General features: G+C 34.8%; 1 protein-coding gene across 6 annotated transcripts in view; it reads left to right on the forward strand.

Annotated features, from left to right (window-relative positions):
• CDC42BPA (CDC42 binding protein kinase alpha) overlaps window positions 1–12,200 on the forward strand; it is a 430,427-nt gene that overhangs the window by 74,676 nt on the left and 343,551 nt on the right. The gene's annotated exons all lie outside the window — the stretch shown is intronic.

Here is a 12,200-nt window from a genome sequence, read left to right on the forward strand (position 1 = left end):
TTTTTAAAAATTTATTAATTGAATGTATTAAGTGCTAAATTTGGTTTATCTTCTGGCATTTTATTCTTCATTCACTTTTTTTCTTATTGTCTAGAGGGAGTGAGTTGTATTTTCCTTTTCTGGAATTTCTCCTGGTGAAGCTAATTAGTGAACAAAATTAAATTTTTATCTTTTAAATCTAGTAGCTGCATGATTCCTAGTAATTTGTGTTTTTTTTTCTTTTTCTTTCTTTCTTTTTGGTTTATTATCAGTTTTGGACACTTGTATTTCTAAATACATTTTAATGCTTCTTTAATCCTAACATTTTTTGTTTCAAAAGTCTTGTGATGGAGATCTGAAAATCCTCCCTGACTAGTAGCAAGTCTCTTTTTAGTAGAACTTTAAAAAATAAACTTTTTGAATTCCTGTTGATATTAAATGGCCTTCTTGCTTTCAGATAAACTGTTAAAATTTTTAAGATATGCATTTTTTGTATCCAAATCTTTGTTTTTTAAGAAGTACTTATTTTTGATTCTCTTTGTCCTCATTCCCTTGAGAATGCTGAAAAATCTGGGAAAATTCCAGTTACTGCTTTATAACACATTTCATTTGACTTTAAGAATTCTTCTTTCTTTGTTTTTTTGAAACTTGATAATTATTTGTGTTAGACACTTGAATTTTAGATTCTCTATGCTTGCTGGAGTCTGATGACTTATTTACATCTGTGAAATGTCTTTTTTTAATCTATTTGGAGAATTTCCTTCAGTTCCTTTTAATGTGGAGCCATATTTTTTCCTCTTTCTGTCTTTTCTGTATTGTTGTTAGTCTAATGTTAAAGTATCTTGATCTTTTTTCCAGGTCTTCATTTCTGATTGTCACTGATATTTTGAATTCTGTTTTGATTATCATTGTTGATTGATCTTTGTTAACTAACATTTTTTTCCTGTTGATTGATTTTTAAATAATTTTTATGTTCTATCCTTTTTATTTTTAAAAGTTCTTTTAACTCTTACCTAATTTTTTGGTAAATAATGAAATCATTGTTTAATTGCATTAACCTGTTTGCTCTCCATTTTATTTTATCTTTGGCATTTCTTTTACGTCTTATTTTTCAGGTCTTTGTTAATATTGTTACTTGGTTATTTTAAATTGCAAAAATCCTTTATTTAATTGAAACCTTTCTTTGACTTGTTCATTATCAAGAAGTTTAGTGGTAACTTTTGTCTATTTTTAAAGGTGTGAAATATCTTGAGAGTTTGAACCTTGAATTTAAATTGAGAAACCCTTTTCACATGTTCAGTGGCAAAAGGGTGGGGGACCTTCTTGTTTATATTCTTCCAGTGAGAAAAAAAGGGTTAAACTACGTCTGAAACTAAACTAAACTGTATCTCTCTCTCTTTTTTCTCTCTCTCTCTCTCTCTCTCTCTCTCTCTCTCTCTCTCTCTCTCTGTATATATATCTATATTCATATCCATATTTTTATCTCTATCTCTGTCTCTATAAACCATTGCCTAAGGCCAGCTAGCTGATTTTTCTGTTACTGGGTTGTTCTGGGGATAATAAATAGCATTACTCCCCTCACCGTTGTTGAGATAATAGTTGTAAAGCACTTAGTGCAATGCCTGACATATGGTGAGTACTATATAAATGTTTATTCCCTGCCCTCTTCCCTTGGTTCTTCTCTGTCCCAATGTTGGAGTAGCATGTGGAGGGAGCTTACTTAAATGTTCCTGTTTCTTTATCATTTCCTTTTGGTGAGGCTGGAAGGATGGGTAAAAGGAAGACAGACCTCTAGGTGATTATACTGTTTTTTTTTGGGGTAGGTAAGACAGATCTGGCACTTTCTCTAGGCCCCCACTCCATCTCTTTTAACACTGGTCCTAGGGAATTATGTTGATGAGGGGCACGCTGTAAGACTAAGAGGAGTGTCCCAGATACTTTCTCTGATGATTCTTTCACATAGCTACAGTCTTTGCACTTAGGCTCTGCCAAGGAAACCAATTAACTATTCTGGGTCTCTCCTTTTGAGACCTGTAGGAAGCATTATTTGTCAGGGCAAGAGGGACATTTTGTTAGCATTTTATGTCATTGTTCAGTTTCCCTTCCTTGCTCTTTCCCTCTCCCCTCTATCACTGGCAGCATTCTTATAGTTTTTGTTGGGACAGTCTGATGAGCTTGTTTCCTGGACTTGTGATATTCCATCATTTTCCTAGAATCACTTAGTTGTGATTGCCTGTTGACAGTTATCATTGTTTACAAATTCTTTGGGAGATATTTTAGATTTATAGCTTATATTACAATTTGTATGAGGCAGTTTGAGATGGGTTCATTATTCAGGAAATATATGAGTAGGAAAAGGAGTTGGACCATTCATACATTGGGAGCAGAAGGATAGGCCAAGAGCTGTACTTGTGTCCATGGCATATAAAAAGTCCTTGAGGAAGGCTTCCAATAGCTTGAGCAGATCATCTGTGGATGATCTATGGGAAAATACAAACAACAATTATGCAAAATGAGTCGGTATGTATAGGCTGTCTGCATCTATGTAGGGAATAATACCCACATTGATGAGATCATGGTTCCATTTAAGTATTAAAATATAAGCTTATCTTGGACATTATCCATCTTTTTTTATATTTTATTAATTTATTTTGATTTATCAACAATCATTTCCATGTGGTTTTGAGTTTAAAATTTTTCTCCCCCTTCCTTCCCACCACCCTCCCCAAGAAGGTGCACAATGTGATATAAGCTATACATTTACATTCCTATTGAACTTATTTTCACATTAGTGAAGTTGTAATTAAAAATTAAAACCAATAGGAGGAACCATCAGAAAGAGAAAACAAAACTCAAGAGAAAAAAAATAGTGATTCAAGTTTCAGTTATGATTACTATCTGTGTCTTTTTCTCCATCCTTTTCCCCCCAGTTCATGCTTTTCTTTTTCCTCTCTCCCTTCACCACCTCACCAGTACTTTGCTTTTGACCACCACCTCCTTCAGTCTGTCCTCCCTTCTATTATCCCCTCCCCTCTCTTTCCCTTCGCCCCTACTGCTTCTTCCCTCCCTTCCCTCCCCCCTCCCTTTTCTTTCCCCTTTTCTCTTCTACTGCCCATAGGGCAAGTTAGATTTCCATACCTAACTGATTATGTTATTCTCTTCTTGAGCCAAATCTGAGGAGAGTAAGGTTCAAACAATGCTCACCCCCCTTCCTTCTTTACCTCTGCCGTAATAGGATTTTCTGTCTTTTCCTCTAATGTAATTTACCCTTGTCTGCCTCCTCCTTTCTCAGTACATTTTCTGAGATCAGACTAATCCACTTACTTGGATCCATTTAACCCACTTGATTGTATATTTTTTTTATCATTACATCCAGATCAACTAATATCCACCCCCTTTATGTATATATCCTTTAACATGGTGTAATAACAATACGGTTCTCAAGAGTTGCAAGTGTCATCTTCACTTGTAGGGATGTAAACAGTCCGCCCTTATTAACAACATTTTGTATCTTTTTGTCCCATTTACCTTTTTATGTCTTTCTTGAATCTTGGACTTGAAGATCAGATTTTTTGTTGAGCTCTGGTCTTTTTATGAGGAAGGTTTGGAAGTCTCCTATTTTGTTGAATGTCCATCTCCTCCGCTGAAGAGTCATGCTCATTTTGGCAGGGTAGTTGATCCTTGGCTGCAGTCCAGGCTCCTTTGCCTTAAGGAATATCTTGTTCCACACCCTGCGGTCTTTTAATGTAGAAGCTGCAAGGTCCTATGTAATCCTGACTGTGGTTCCATGATATTTTAATTGTTTCTTTCTGGCTGCTTGCAGCACCTTCTCTTTCATCAGGTAATTTTGGAATTTTGCTATTATATTCCTTGGCGTTGTCAGTTTGGGATCTCTTTCAGGTAGTGAGCGGTGTATTCTTTCTATGGTTATTTTACCTTCTGGTTCTAGGACTTCAGGGCAGTTTTCCTTTATGATTTCTCAAAAGATACTGTCCAGGCTCTTCTTTTCATCATGATTTTCAGGTAGTCCAGTGATTTTTAAATTGTCTCTCCTGGATCGGTTTTCCAGGTTGGTTGTTTTACCGATGAGGTATTTTATGTTTTTATCCATTTTTTCATTTTTTTGTGTCTGTTTGACTGATTCTTGCTCTCTCATAGAGTCATTAGTTTCCATTTGTCCAATTCTAGTTTTTAACAGGTTGTTTTCTTCTGTTAGTTTTTGTACTTCCTTCTTCAGTTGGCCAGTTATATTTTTAAGGGATTTGTTTTCTTCAATGTACTTTTTTTCCAATTGGCCAATTGTATTTTTTAAGGACTCTTCTACCTCTCTCATTAGACTTTTAAAATCCTTCTTGAGCTCTTCTAAGAAGGCTTTTTGGGCTTCAGACCAGTTCATATTCCCTTTTGATGTTACAGATGTGAGTTTGTTGACAATGTTGTCCTCTTCAGAATTTCTGTCTTGATTTTCACTCTTCTCATAATATGAATCTGTGGTATGTTTCTTTTTACTCATGGTGTTTCTTTATTCCCTGGCCTTTAAAGAGATTGAGCTTTCCTGCTGGGGAACAGAGGGCACTGACCCAACCTTCTTGTGTTGGGAGCCTAGGTCTTGGTCACTGGCTTTGTGAGCTGGGGCCTCTTATGTTGGCAGTTGGAGGCTGTAGAGTTCTGGCAGCTTACCTGATGTTGGGCTGGGATCATCAAGGCTGGAACTTTCAGGCAGTTCTAGGTTGCCTGCTTTTCCTTTCCTTTAGCTTTCTTCAGCTCCTTCTAGATGTGTGCTGCAGGGTGTTTATCTGCCTGGGGCTCCTTGAAGTGCTATCTTCCTCATTTCTGCTAATGCACTGGGAGATTCCTTTGGTAGAAGTGCCCGAGGCACCTGGTGGTTTTCTGAGCTGGTTTCCACTGGTTCCCCCTGCCCTGGCTGAGGCACTCAGGGGTTCAGGTGTTGGTGTTTGCCTGCTCTACCACCTGGGGTTCAGGATCTCTTCCTGGTTGACAGTTGGAGGTTCTGACAGCTTACCTGGTGTTGGGCTGGAATCAGCAAGGCTCAGACTTGAAGAAGACTTTAGGTTGCTTTCTTCAGCTCTTTTCAGATGAATGCTGCAGGGTACTTATCCACCTGGGGCCTTTTGTAGTGCTGTTTCCCTTATTTTTGCTGAGGCACTGGGAGACCTGTTTGCTGGGCTGCTGCACTGCTTTTGCCCGTCTTTCTTCTAGTTCAGGTATTCCAGGGTTTTTTTCTGGGGTGATATTTTCTGGGTTTTCAGAGGTTGATAGGGGAGAGTGACAGTGACCACTTTTTTACTCCGCCATCTTGGCTCCTGGAAGCGGAACCCATTATCCATCTTTTAATTTCTGTGGAAAGAAGCAGTTTGACCTGGCATTGTGGATTAGATAGACGGCTGTTCTTGGAGTCAGGAAGACCTGAATTTAAATTCTGACAAATACCAGTTTTGTGACCATGGGCAAATTACTTAGCCTCACAGTACCCCAGATAATTCTAGTAAAGACTCTTGAGTTATAGATAAGTTACTTAACTGCATTAGAGGAAATTTCCACACTGAAAGTTCCCTACACAGATGAAATCATAGGTCTAGACCAAAAATCTTTTTGGAGTTACAATTCTTGCCAGTACCAAAGGTACTACTTTTTCTATCTTCCTGGTATTCCATTTGAGGCCTATGTGAAGTTGGTAGACATAGCATATAGGAGAGTAATGTCTTTCAATGGTATAGCTAGAAACTGCCGCCTCTCCCCTTCTCCTTTAAGATTGATTAGAAGTAAGGAGGCTGATGGTAGACTTATTTGATATTGAACATAAATTAGAGTTAGACTACTTTTTGAATTCTGAGATTGACTTCTTATGGTAAAGAACCTATATGTTGATCCCTAATGTTAGCCTTATGTTTGGGTGCTCATTTCTGAATTTGTGAATTTCCCATACTCTTCTGTTTGCTTTGTCCAGTGGAAACAGTTCTTAATAACAGTGTCTTAGTTTTTAAGATGGTTGAAATACTAAATAACGTTAAGCTAAAGAGCTAATGCAACCCTTTAATTCAGCTATGTTCAGTGGAATTAATTCTGGAACTTCTGAGTAATTCTGGTCCAGTTTATTTTAGACTGCAGTCAGCATTATAAAATGAAATGGACTAATGTAGAGGAAATTCCATTCATACCTTCTCTAAGCTCTATAGATTGGTTATATTCTCTTCAGCTGAAGCAGCATTGTTTGAATTTAAGTATTTATAGTTAAAATTTTGTCTTTTTTTGGGTTCAGATTGCAGTTTTAAAAAAGCTCAGTACTTTTCTGCCTTATTTTTTGGTCTGGTTGCAATTGTCTCTTAAAGTTTTTCTTGTTCAATCATTGGCATGTAATATCCAAGAAGTAGTTGTGAAACAAGAAATGGAGAAAAGTTTTTTTATAGAGCAAAATTATTTCTCTCATTGATTATTCCTTTATTGGCAAAATTAGTCTGGTCCAATAAATAACTGAGGTAAATAGGATTAAGTTGCTGAATCAAACTTTCTAACAAAAAATGCACTATTTTTTCTTTTCTCATAACTTCCTTGTTTATTTGTGGTTATACTGCTTACATTTCTGCCTTTTCAAATTCTTCTTATCACTTAAGACCCAGCTTAAATGGAATTGCTTTCACAATCATCTACTTTTTCCAAAAGCAGTTATTTTAATTTACTTAAGACCCAGCTTAAGTGGAATTGCTTTCACAATCATCTACTTTTTCCAAAAGCAGTTATTTTAATTTAACGAGCTTTTCTAGCTTTGTACTTTTGTAGCTTTGTTTGTACCTCTCTTTATATACTTAGTCATTTCTGTTTTGTTGTTGTGTGCATATTTTTTTCTTAAGTACTAGATTTAAATTTGATAGCAGGCTCAGTATCCTGTTAATCTTATTATCTTTCTTAGGTGCATACTCAGTTTATTTAAACAAACATTTACTAATTGTATTTTATATGCCATAAATCTCTTAAGTGAACAGGAATTTAAAAAGCTACTGCTTTTGCTTATTAGCTGTGTTCTAGGTATTGTAAAGATAGAAGAACAGTGAAACGTTACTACACTCAAGTTGCTTATATTCTGTTGGAAGAAACAACATGTATAAAGATAAGTACATAGAGAATTAATGTAAAATAAATGAAAGGCAGAAAGCTCTTGTAATAGTAGTTGGTGGAGTGGAAACCAGGGCTTTTTGCAGAAGGTGGTGTTTCAACTGAATATTGAAGGAAGAAAAGGATTCTGATAGGCAGAGGTGAGGATGGGGGGCATTCCAGGTAAATATAATTAAACTGAAACAGAAAGAACTCTTTACTTTTTGGCTTGTAAATGACCTGCCTTCAACAAGAAAAGCCAAGGTAACTTAGACCACAAAATATCTATTTCTTCTTTAACTCTTCTCCTCAAGTAATCCTTTTTAAATGCTAAGTTTCTCACACACACAAATGCATGATGTAACAACAAAGAATGAAAATCTCATCCATAATAACTTTTGTCGATCTGAAAAGTGGAAGAAAATGGAGCATCATTCCTGAAATGGAAATGTTTTTGTTTCACATAGCATTTCCTTCCCTTTGAGATATCCTCTTCTAGCTAGAGTGTGCAAAAGACTGGATCAAAATTATAAGAAGTAGGAGGGAGAGATCTTGGAAGAGTTAGATCTTTACTATACATGGGATGAAAATGCTGCACTTGTTTGAGAAGCATTCCTATTATAGAATTATGGAGAAGTGCCAATCTATTCTGCTAGCAACTGCCATGTAGATGTTACAAACACATCGAAAGAAGTTATTTATTTTGCTGCCCCTCTGCTGTTTAACGGTCCTGAATTCACTGAGAGGAAGAAGCAGACACAAATAATATTTTAAAGCAGAAACTTTTTTACTACCATGTTTTGACTGTACTTTTACAGTATGTCCTTTAAAGTGGCAAATCATATGCACATTAATTTTTTTGCAGTGATTAATCAAAAATTGTCTTTGATTACTTCCTCTTTCCAGTCTTCTCTCAAGTTATTTCTTAAGAATCCTAATTTTGACTCAATTAAGGAAATGTGATTACCAAGTAGTCAGTCAGTAAACATTTATCAAGTGCTTACTGTGTGCCAGACATTGTGCTAAGTGCTGGGAATACAAAAAGAGCCAAAAAACAGTTCCTGCCCTTTAAGGATCTCACAATCTAATAGTAATTATATTTCATTTAACATTTGAAGTCAGTTACAAATATTTATTATAGTAATTATAGTAATAGAAGTTGACTTCTAAGCATTTGTATGTTTACTTTTTTATTAAAATGATTTATTTTCAGTTTTCAACATTCACTTCTGTAAGATTTTGAGTTTTAAATTTTCTCCCCACTCTCTTCCCCCCTCCCCAAGACTGTGTGTAATCTGATATAGGCTCTACCTATACATTCATATTAAGCATATTTTCACATTAGTTATGATGTATAGAAGAATTAGAACTAATGGGGGGAACCATGAGAAAGAAGAAATAAAACAAAAAAAAACAAAAGAAAGAGAGAGCAAATAGTATGCCTTGATCTGCATTCAGACTTCATAGTTCTTTCTCTGGATGTGGATAGCATTTTCCATCATGAGTCTTTTGGAATTGTCTTGGATCCTTGCATTGTTGAGAAGAGCTAAACCTATCAAGGTCAGTCATCGTACAATGTGACTCTTACTGTGTACAATATTGTCCTGGTTCTACTCACTTCACTCAACATCAGTCCATGTAAGTCTTTCTAGGTTTTTCTGAGATCAGCCTGCTCATCATTTCTTATAGCACAATAGTATTCCATTACATTCATATACCACAACTTGTTCAGCCATTCCCCAGTTGATGGACATCCTCTCAATTTTCAGTTCTTTGCCACCACGCAAAGAGCTGCTATAAATATTTTTGTAAATGTGGGTCCTTTCCCTTTTTTATGATGTATTTGGGATACAGACATAAAAGTGGTATTGCTGGGTCAAAGAGTCTGCGTAGTTTTATAGCCCTTTGGAAATAATTCCCAGTTGTTGTTCAGAATGGTTGGATTAGTTCACAGCTCTACAAACAATGCATTAGTGTTCCAATTTTCCCACATCTTCTCCAACATTTATCATTTTCCTGTTTTGTCATGTTAGCCAATCTGATAGGTGTGATGTGGTGGTACCTCAGAGTTGTTTTAATTCGCATTTCTCTGATCAGTAGTGATTTAGAACATTTTTTCATTTGACTATAGATAGCTTTAATTTCTTTCTCTGAAAACTGATTATTCATATCCTTTGACCATTTATCAATTGGGGAATGACTTGTATTCTTATAAGTTCAACTCAGTTCTCTATATATTTTAGAAATGAGGCTTTTATCAGAGACACTGGCTGTAAAAATTGTTTCCCTGCTTTCTGCTTCCTTTGTAATCTTGGTTGCATTGACTTTGTGCAAAAACTTTTCAATTTAATGTAATCAGAGTCCTCCACTTTGCATTTCATAAATGTTCCCTATCTCTTGTTTGGTCATAAATTCTTCCCTTCTCCATAGATCTGATTGGTGAATTATTCCTTGCTGCTCTCCTTGTTTGCTTAGTTTTTATCATGTCCAAATACCCATTTTGACTTTATCTTGGTATAGGGTGTAAGATGTTGATCTATGCCTAGTTTCTGCCATACTATTTTCCAGTTTTCCCAGCAATTTTTGTTAAATAGGGAGTTCATTGACTACTGTGTCTTGCATACTTAACCTATTCCACTGATCCACCACTCTATTTCTTAGCCAGTACCAAGTAGTTTTGGTGATTGCTGCTTTATAATACAACTTAAGATCTGTTATAGCTAGGCCACTTCCCTTGCATTTCTTTTCATTAGTTCCCTTGATAATCTGGACCTTTTGTTCTTCCAGATGAATTTTTTTATTGGTTTTTCTAGCTCTATAAAATAAATTTTTGGTATTTTGGTAAGGCACTGAATAAGTAAATTAATTTAGGTAGAATTGTCATTTTTATTATATTAGCTTTGGCCTACCCATGAGCAACTGATATTTTTCCAGTTCTTTAAATCTGACTTTATTTGTGTGAGAAGTGTTTTGTAATTGTGTTCCTACATTTCCTTAGTTTGTTTCGACTGGTAGACTCCCAAATATTTTATAATGTCTACAGTAACTTTAAATGGAATTTTTCTTTCTATCTCTTTCTCTTGGGCTTTGTTGCTAATATATAGAAATGCCCATGATTCATGTGGGTTTATTTTATAGCCTGCAACTTTGCTAAATTTGTTTATTATTTCAAGTAATTTTTTACTTGATTCTCCAGGATTCTCTAAATATACCATTATGTCATCTGCAAGGAGTGATAGCTTTGTTTCTTCTTTGCCTATTCTAATTCCTTCAATTTCTTTTTCTTCTCTTATTGCTAAAGCTAACATTTTCTAGTACTGTATTGAATAACAGTGGTGATAATGGACATCCTTGTTTCACCTCCAATTTAATTAGAAATGCTTCTAGCTTATCCCCATTACATATAATGGTTGCTGATGGTTTTAGATAGATGCTACCTGTCATTTTAAGGAAGACTCCATTTATTCCTATGTTGTCTAGTGTTTTTAATGGGAATGGGTGTTGTATTTTGTGAAATGCTTTTTCTGCATCTGTTGAGATAATCATATGATTTCTGTTAGTTTTATTGTTAATATATGGTCAGTTATGCTAATAGTTTTCCTAATATTGAACCAGTCCTTCATTCTTGGTATAAATCCTATCTGGTCTTAGTGTATTATCCTTGAGATTAGTCGCTATAATCTCTTTGCTAATTTTTATTTAAAATTTTTGCATCTATATTCATTAGGGAAATTCGTCTATACCTTTCTTTCTCTGTTTTGGCTCTTCCTGGAGAATTTGGTGGGACTCTTTCCTCACCTATTTTCTCAAATAGTTTATGTAGTATTGTAATTAATTTTTCTGCAGATGTTTGATAAAATTAACTTGCAAATCCATCTGGCCCTGGAGATTTTTTTTCTTAGGGAGTTCATTGATGGCTTGTTCAATTTCTTTTTTTGAAATTGGGTTATTTAAGTATTTTACCTCTTCTTTGCTTAATTTGAGCAATTCATATTTTTTAAATGTTCATCCATTTCACCAAGATTGTCACAATTAGGGCAAAATAGCTCCTAATTATTGTTTTGATTTCCTTTTCATTGGTGGTGAATTCACTCTTTTTGATGCTAGTAATTTGGTTTTCTTCTTCCTTTTTTTGAATTAAATTAACTAAAGGTTTATCTATTTTATTGTTTGGTTGTTTTGTTTTGGTTTTGTTTTATTTTTTGTAAAACCAGCTCTTAGTTTTATTAATTAGTTCAATAGTTTTAATATCAATTTTTTAAATCTTTCCACTGGTTTTCAGAATTTCTAATTTGGTATTTAATTGGGGATTTTTAATTTGTTCTTTTTTTAGCTTTTTTAGTTGCATGTCCAATTTATTGATCTCTTCTTTCTTTATTTTATTCATGTAAGAATTGAGAGATATGAAACTTTCCCCATGAGCCACTTTTGTGGCATCCCATAAGTTTTGGTATGTTGTCTCATTATTGTCATTCTCTTGGATGAAGTTATGGATTGTTTCTGTGATTTGTTGTTTGACCCATTCATTCTTCAGGATTAGATTATTTAGTTTCTAATCAATTTTTAGTTTATTTTTTCCATGGTCCTTTATTACATGTAATTTTTATGGCATTATAATCTGAAAAGGATGCATTTAATGCCTTTCTGCATTGGATTGTGAGATTTTTATGCCCTAGCACACGGTCAGTTTTTGTGTAGGTGCCATTTACCGCCATGAATAAGGTAAATTCCTTTCTATCACCATTCAGTTTTCTTCAGAGGTCAACCATTTCTAACTTTTCTAAAATTCTATTATCTTCTTAACTTCTTTCTTGTTTATTTTGTTCTGAGAGGAGGAGGCTGAGGTCCCCTACTAGTATAGTTTTGTTATCTATTTCTTCCTCTAACTCCCTTAACTTCTCTAAGAATTTGGATGCTGTACCACTTGGTGCATATATGTTTAGCAGTGATATTACTTCATTGTCTATGCTACTTTTTAGCAGGATATAGTTTTCTTCCTTATCTCTTTTAATTAAATCTGTTTTTGCTTTTGCTTTGTCTGAGATCAGGATTGCTGCCCTTGCTTTTTTTTTTTTTGGGTCATAAGTCGGCATTTATTATTGAAGTTGAGG

This window comes from Phascolarctos cinereus, unplaced genomic scaffold (assembly GCF_003287225.1).
Source record: "Phascolarctos cinereus isolate Bilbo 61053 unplaced genomic scaffold, phaCin_HiC Scaffold_5;HRSCAF=322, whole genome shotgun sequence".
NCBI classification, from domain to species: domain Eukaryota; kingdom Metazoa; phylum Chordata; class Mammalia; order Diprotodontia; family Phascolarctidae; genus Phascolarctos; species Phascolarctos cinereus.